The following is a 9,060-nucleotide window of genomic DNA, read 5'->3' on the forward strand; positions in this document are numbered from 1 at the left end:
GCACATTTGCAATGTCAACATGAAACAGATTGAGTCCACCAGATACACTTTTTATTGTTTCCTGGTCTGGAGCTGAGCCAGAGCTCTTTATAACCCGCAACAACATTTGCAAAACATTGTCTCAGTGATCTCTTGTTTTTGCCACTGACTTCTCCCGGCTCATTAACATGATTAATGGATATCTGAGAAGCTAATGGAAATGCAGTTGGATCCAAGCACAACGTAAGATTTCCACAGGTTTTTCATTTCTCATCAGTAATTAAGAGAAAGTCATTCAAGTCTCTTGTTGAGAGTGTAATGGCTGTGACTATCCTAGAGGGAGAGCAAGTTAAAGGTTTTTGTAACGAGCCTGTCTGCCCACTCACTCATCGACGAACCACCTCTACTGTCATCCTCGGGAGCCACTTTTCTTTCTTTTCCTTTTTAAGGAATAAAAGAAAGTCCCTCACAAACACTCGATCCTTGATGCATCTGTATGGCTTTATTGCTGGGAATGGGGCTGCTCTTGGCCTGTGCTGTGCCCTCTCTTGCCCCATACCAGAGAAAGTATTACTAACCTTATCCCCTCGCCCTTGTTGCTCTTCCTAATGGGGAATTTCATTTACTGGGGAAGTGATCCGTTTTGTCTGAGCATAAATTGCACATAATTGTGCCATTTGGACGCCGGACAGCGGGTTCGCCAGACGAACAGTCCGCCTGGGTGAAAGTGGATGCCTGGGAGTTCACGGTTCGATTAAGCTGTGTGTGTGTGTGTGTGTGTGTGTGTGTGTGTGTGTGTGTGTGTGTGTGTGTGTGTGTGTGTGTGTGTGTGTGAGTGTGAGAGAGAGAGAGAGAGAGAGCGCTCCTCCCAGTGTTTGTTCTTCTATTCACAGTGGGTTTTAAAGCAGGCCGGCGCTGGCTGAGGAATATACTTCTTAACTGTATGTAATTGTCCTCTAAAATAACAGCCACCATGTTTGCTCTGGCAGCACACACAGCGTACAGACTGTGTGTGAGGGGCTCTGGTCCAGCACTGTAAGGCCCGTGTTTTATTTTCTTTCGGTATCTCACTTCATCGTGAACTGCCAAGATCTGCGAGGGCAACGGGAGTGCATGGAGATATCTGCGAGGCGTTGCTATATCCAATAGAACTTTCCCACTCTTTCTCTCACAGATCATCAAGGCAAACTCAGTGACACAGTGACACAGTGGCGGGCACATATGCCAGCAGGTACAGGGTGAGCCGGTGCAGTGAAGTTTCCCCCGGAGGTGAGGTGACGTCCCAGCACAAGCTCAGTCAGGTGCAGTTGATGGAGGGCGGGTTAAGTGGTGCCCCAAGCCAGCACACAGAAGCTTAAGCTTTTGACTGACAGCTCTTTAAAGCACGGACCCTGGAGCTGGTCCAGGTGTGAGAGAGTGACTGAGCTTTAGCACACAGAGCCTGATTAGCAGCGTATTCTTTAGGCAGCCCAGTCAGGTTTATTGGAATTACTTATGACTTACGTTTCAATAGAAAGACAGGTTGATTTATCGGTTTACAGATAGTTCTTTGTGCTTTAGAAGTGCAATTGGCGAGTTCCTATAGATGAGGCAGAGTATTCAGAGAGGCATAAACATTATGTGATATTCTATATCTTTGTTATTGTCAACATATCCCATAAATAGACCAAAACAAACAATCACTTGATCCAACAATTATTATCTGCGTATCCAACTCCTTATGTCTCTGTGCCATAGACCTTCATTGTTGTTCAAAAACTATTAAAACCACATTAATAAGTCACAATGTTGCTCATTATGTGGACTGTAGTTTATTTTATGTCAATCTCACATTCACTGTCCTGCTGCACCAAATTTACAGGTGATAATAGTCCCACACAAATACAATATTGACATTATTTAAAACCTACAGTGCCCAGCTGTTTCACAAACTCATGTATCCACAGCTACAGCTGCATGTCATTGTGCAATCCTGTATAGAGAGTTCCTGGTTCATTTTCACCTACCATACTTAAAGCAGTTGTGCATGCACAGTGTTCCTGTGCAATGAAACATTATTGCCAACATTTCAGGTGAGCTTTCAGTTGTATCTACATAAAGTCCTTTAGATGATATGGCTTAAGTGTCGGCTTGTTTTCAAGCTGTCCGGTCCTCGAATCTCTCGTTTCTTGCCCCTCGTTGTTGCAATATCAAAGGATTTGCATTTAACTTGGTGTTATAAGAGCCGATAGAAACAATGACCCAAACTTAAAAAATAACACCCAAGTTGTAATAAAACGGATATGTCAAAGTAGATCGTGTCCCAAATTGAGAGCCAGTACCATCCTTCATCAGTTAGAGGCCCAGAACTCTGTCCTATGGCTGCATCACCAGATCACTTCCTGTCCACGCAACAGGAAATCAATGGAGGCACAGAAGCAATCATCAACACAGGCAGCCATCTGCTTGGCCACCACAGCTGAGTGTGTTTTGGCCTATTCAGAAGCTTTGAGAAACATTCCCCAAGAGGCAAACTACATACCCTCTGTCTCCTCCGCTCATGTCAACCTTTGTGGGTCCGAGCAGCAGCCACCAGAGACCCCAGTGATGCGGCATTGATTCATAGCCAATGTAGCTTTCATTGACACTTTTGGTGCTCCATATCAAGTAAGACATCAGAGGCTAGTTATCTCTTCTCTCACCTCTGTGTTTCATGTCAGTCTCTTACTTCTACATGCTCCACCACATCTCGCTTTGAACAATCTGAATCCAAGCACCACGGGGGAACGTGAGGCAACATCTTGGTAGAAGGTCAAAGGTTGACCTTCATGTAAGACTTCAATGAAGCAATTTGGCTCTTAGCCCTGCAGAGAGACATACCCTGCAAGTCTACGGTGTATTCATCCAGAAAAATAACTGATTTACCCGTGAGACTCCATTAAAGTCAGGAATTTACACCTGCGTCTATTTAGAGTCCTGAACAAAATAAAACAAAGGAGGATAGGACTGAAACTAATTAATTCAATTGATTCACTTATGTAAGTTTAAAGTGAAAGGAGGAGTGATGGGGGGGGTTTGGAATTTTCCATTTCCAGTTATTCTGTAACTCAGTACATTGTCCCCTAATGGTGGTTGTTTTTTAGTTTTGCGGATGAAAGTCTTGTCCTTACATGCATGCATCAAATTACTGTAAATATTTATGTCCGCCTCTTTTGAATAGAGGCCTACTGTATCGGAAGGAAAATGAGGCGGGGGGGAGAAGGAGGAGGAAGAGCCCCTTAAATGGAGCACTATTTGGATTGTTGCAGTCTTTGGATAATGCTCCATTAATCTCACCTCTCGTGTGTGTTTCCCATCACAAAGCATTCTGTCTGGATTCTCATGAGAGAATCAGATAGTTAATCTTTACGGGTTAGTGGAGCTCCATATGGAAAACTGTCTGGCAGACTGAGCTCGGCCTGTCCTGACAGGCACAGTTGGAAGACATTTTAACTTGACGCCCGCCTCCAACTCTCCCGCGGTTTATCCTGGCTGTTGTTTGTTTGTTTAGTTTGCCAACGCCGCTTTCTGGACGCTTGTCCTCTTTGGTGTGTGACTCCAGCCATAATGTTTGGATTTTGAGTCTCACTTTGGTGTGGTTTTTGGACGGGGCTCCGCTCTGAACAACAATGCCACTAAAAAACAACACCGCTATAAGGATTCTGGGACTGCCAAAATCCAGAAGAATTTGGTCGCCCTACAATTTTCTCCTGAAAATGTTTGTTTAGTGCTTCAGGTTTTTATTAGCATTAAGCAGCACTGTGGGGTAGCAGCTTTGGCAAGAAGCAGCAAATTTAGCATGGAGTGCCGACCAGCTTGTCAGATGGTCTGTGCTCTGCAGGAGGTAAAGAGTACAGTTTCAGTGCTCCACAGACACACAAATACACAAATGCATGCCAGAGTGTATAAACACACACGTCTCTCTCGCACAGACATACACAGTCATGGTGTCTCTTTTCCTTGATGGGGGTAGATGTCATAAGTGCTCCGCTTGCCAAAGGAACCCACTGTAGTATTTATGTTTGTGAGCACAAATGTTATTACAGGGGATGTTTTAAACAGCAGAAAATGGGGGTAATGAATGAGACTCATACATTCCACAATTCCAGTGGTTTTTCCCCACTCACTCCTCATCTGAAAAACAATGAGACATTGTCGCTAGAGAGAAGAAATCCTTATTCAACATGCTCCTGCTGTCGCTGCATTTCCCTCCTCTTTCCCTCCACTCTCACCATCTTTTTTCTCTGCACTCACTTTTTCCTTATTTGTCGTGTTATTTATATGAGCTCACCGCGCTCACGCTGGGCAGCTTCAGAATGGAAGGTTCCCCTGGAGGAGGTACGGGCGACAGGTTGAGAAAGGTGTGTGTATGTGTGTGTGTGAAAGTGAGTGTGTGACCCACCGGCCACCCCTGCACAGAGGCCCCTTTGTGCACGTCCCCGGTTTATAACACCTCCACTCTTCTCTACTCCACTCTCTTTGTACGCCAATCCCTTTCTCTGCAGCCACTGCCAATCCTGCCCACTGACACTTTTATGTACACACATACGTATAAACACACATCAAACTTCTGCCCGGTTTTTATTGTAGGCAGGGATCGCTCATTCTTTCCAGGGAGGGAAGCGTGTCGTGAACTCTGCGGCTGTAAGCCCAGGGCTCTGGCAGTGGCGGCCTGTTGATGCAGCCACAAATTCAAACCGGATCCCCCCGGTCTGGAACATCCTGCTGCTGTGTCTCTTGCTTAAATGGGAATAGCACCCAGATGTTGGGAGACATTATAAGGCTTTGGTGAACTTGCAAATCATGGTATCGATTTTCTCCATTTCCCTGCTGATACATTCATCTCAAAGGTAACCGAAATGCACCTTCAGGCCCCCACCAATCATCACTCCCTGTATTTCCTGCTACTACTTTCATACTTCTGTTCCTCATTTTCACTTCAACTCAATGCAGCGATGCTTCACTGCTGTGCATTGATGAAACTGCCAAAGGGCTTTACACCAAGGAGAGATCATGTTACTGTATGTAATGATCGCTGTGTCTATTTTTCTGTCTCAAGCCCCAAGTCTATGAAGCGATGTTGTGGCCACACACAGTCTTTCAGGATCGCATCATGCACACTGGCTCAGACTGAATATCTCCCCAACACAATCATTAGAAAAGGTTGTAACACAATAAATAACTTTTTTTTCAAGCATCATTATTTTCATGCCGTAAATGTGTGTGAGGTGCCAGCAGGACGTCAGCAGGCTCAGAAAGAGGAACTCTCGAGCATGCATGCTCTCAACTAGAGACCAGAGGAAGATTTGCATTGACCCAAAGAAACACTAAACACGATCTTCACAGGTATGGAGCAGATGACATTACAGCAGAACATACGGCACTGTACAGCCACTGTCACGCTTATATATATTTTTCAATATATTCGGAGCACATTGGTTTTAATTGGTTTTAAACTGACTTTTTTCACCCATATTTTAAGTACCGACACACAAACTGTTGCATTTCTGCAGCAATAAGACACAGTTCACTGCAGATCTCAACAAACAAAATGATCTGCGACAAGTTCAGTTTATAAAATGATTGTGGTCATTGAAGTGAGAAAAGTTGACGATTATGTTCCACAATGTGTCTCTCAAAAATACTTTGAATGAAAAACAACATAAGGTTACTGGGTGTTTGTGTAACAAAGTGCGTTTCTGATTTTATTCAATAAAAAAAAAGAGTTTATTTATTGTGCCAGACAGGAGCCGACTTATTCAGTGCTGAGGAGAAGGCGTCTTTAGTGAGATACAGACTGGCGATGTGAGGAAACCATGACGGTTGTTTTTCTTTGTAAATAAACAAACTCTGATTATGCCCGGACAAGATGAGTGAATTAGCCAATCAGAAGCTGGCAAAGTGCTGCAGTGATGCTCAGCAGCCGTGGTACAGGCTTGAAATCTTTGTATTTAAGTCTGTTCAAGTCAAAGCTGCTGCTGAAGCAATGATGTCTTTGTAATAGTACAATATACTAACATTGGTTAAGTAATGCTATAAAACTCAATATGTCAAAAGATTTCAGTTATTGCAGGTTTCAGTAAGTATTCCTTTTTGTTTTTGACAACACAACTGTCAATACATTATTATTATTGTTATTATAACATATGGTAGTTTTGGTGTTATTCCCAATAGTCCCTTTCATCACTGCGATAAGAACAGCTCATGCACAAGTTCCTTCAAAATTAATATTTTAATATTTTCTCCATATGAAAGTACTCTGTCCCTTTCAATATTTTGTCAACAGCAGTGTGGCAAATGTTTTCATTTTAGAAGCAACATTCTGTGGGATATATCAGGAATGTTGACGAGAGAGGAAGGAGAGAAGCAAAAAGATTTATGAAGCTCCCCCTAAAAGTCAATATGGGTTTCAAGTTACATCTATGGCGCTGTGGAGATTTATGTTTAATAAGGTTCAGGTGTTGGCTGGCTTGGGTTTGGGCTGGGGAGGGTAGGGGGTCGGGGGGGTTGGTTTGCTTGTGGGGAGCGGAGTGGGTGACTGTTTCACACACGTGCAATAACACACACATACACACACACACACCTACACACACACACACACACACACACACACACACACACACACACACACACACTCTCAGACCATTTTTGCTGTCATAGTCTTAACCGACGCTTCAATTTGCACGGCTGCCTTGCGTCTGGAAAAACAGAGCTACCTTTGTGCCCACCTCTCAAATGGTTTCATGCGGCCGTATGACAACACACAGCCTGTCAGGGGGGGGGGGCAGAGACAAATGGTAAAAGCTAATACACGACTAATAAGCAAAGAAGGGGAGGAATGTGCAGGGGAGGTCAGAGGGGAGATTGACAGCATATTAACCCCCCCCATCTTTCGCTTTCTGCTGTGTGTTTATGTGAGTGACAGGCACTTTGCGCGGGTAGGAGCGTCAAACAAAGGTCAGTCTGTATGTAGACGTGCGCCCCCTCCACCATCTTTACCCTGTCGCTGTAGAGGCGGACAGGACAGAGCAGAGAGGAGCATCATGAGGTGTGTGATGGTGTTGTCAACGAAATGTTTGGCACCTAAACAAAGCTGTATTTTACCAAGACTCCTTCTTCACCTCCGCCCACATCTGTCTGGTCTTGCCCTCAGACCCTCCCGCCCCCCCCCCCACACACACACACACTCAACACCCATCCATTCTTCCCAAGCCCCTCATAGATCCTACCTGTCCTTCATAAGCGGATTGTAAATCATTGCAGCGAGCATTCCTTCTGACACCTGAAAGAGTCTCGACAAGACGGACCAAAAATGCATTCGAGGCACTTCTGAGTGTGCATGAATGTGAAATGGAAACAAATGAAATTCAATAGCTCAGAATGTGCTTGCCTATGGCTGTGCAGCCTCCCACCCTCCCTGCTTCTCTTACTTTTATTTCCCAAAGAGACAGTGTGAGAAGACCCAGCGATATAGAAATGCTCTACCTTAAGCAATGCGTCTCTCATTCTCTTCTTCCCACTGAATCTCACATTCTTACCTTTTTGTCTTTCTCTGAGGGTAAACATTAGTTTAATTAAAGCCATTGCGAGAACAGGGCCACCCACAGCAACAGGTCATTAAGTTTGTAAAGCTGAAAATTAGACAAATTAAATGTCTCAATGGCAAAAACCACTTAAACGCATCTTCACTTTAATCTGAGGTTGCAGCATCTTCTCTTTTGCGCTATATTTCGAGACACAGAGATCTATTGTGTTTGTCCCACACACAAAAAAAAGCATTGCTTCACAAAATGTACCCTGAGCTAGATTATAGATCTCCGAGGCCACGTGTTTTCGTGGAGAGGAACACTGGTTAGCGGTGTCCATATGCTGTCTTGGTATTGTTTAACAGCACGGTTAAGGTGGGTGGGGAAGTGATAATTGCAGGTATTTGTACGCAAGGTCATAGTAAAGAGGGAAATGAATAGCCTGTTGATTCGATTGGTTTATCCTGTGGTGGTGTCATTGTGTGTTGTGTAAAATGGCACAAGTGGCTCTTATTCAGCAGACACACGCTGTAGGGCTCTGCCTTTCTCCTCAGCACAATGGTCCACAATTCCCTGGGCAGTTCTCAGGTGGATCGCCTTACCCATACTGCCTCGGTGGCTCACCTGAGGACCGGCCCAGCAGCTTAAACCTGCCCCAGTCACACGGAGAGGGTTACAGTTACTGCATAAATACGTGTTCATAAACACAAGCAAAGACACAGTCACAAAACAACTGAGAGGGACTTCACCCTGCCCGCAAAATGATGTTTAAGCTGCTATAACAACTGGAAAATCCCCCATTCTTGAATAAATGCATACACAGGCTAGCAATTACGAGACATTAGCAGCACACTTTCAGTAAATGGAAGCAGTGCATTCAACTGTGTCAGGGAGAATTGTACACTGTCACCCAAGTCGCTGCTGTAGAGATGTTTTTCATGTTCTAAGCCAATCGCTGGCTTTCCCTGCCGGCTAACTGTCCACGTGCTTACTGAGCTGAACTCTCGGATTCCTGGAGAAGATTGAAACACAACGCTTTCCCAAGACAATGGTGCAACCCAATACTACACACACCTCACACACACACTCGTTATCAAGTTACGCCACTGTTTTCTACAGTACCACCAAACACCTATATGGGAACGCACACATGCGCGCACAGACATTGTGTGTCTGAACAATTAGCTGGGTATGTGGCCTTTTCACCCGCTGGATGTTGAATATATTCGATACAGGAAGTGTTGCTTTTCATCAACCCAGAAAATGCTTGCTGTAATTATTCTTGACTCAGACAGCCAGCATGCCCATTCAAGCACTTAGCCTTCTCCTCACCTTTGTTGGTTTAACATCAGGACCAGGCAGGAAGCGTGGACTCGTACCCTCCACACGTAGAGAAAAACATAATTGTAAGGGGATTTTATTAGGCTGGTCTCTTTATTTTTGGACTGTTTCCCCGCATGTCTTTACAGCTCAGAGATGTACAGACAAAGATAATTATCCACAGATCCACACAAGCCGAACTGTCAGAGTCTCTGCC

Source organism: Cottoperca gobio, chromosome 15, assembly GCF_900634415.1.
Source record: "Cottoperca gobio chromosome 15, fCotGob3.1, whole genome shotgun sequence".
Classification (NCBI taxonomy): Eukaryota; Metazoa; Chordata; class Actinopteri; order Perciformes; family Bovichtidae; genus Cottoperca; species Cottoperca gobio.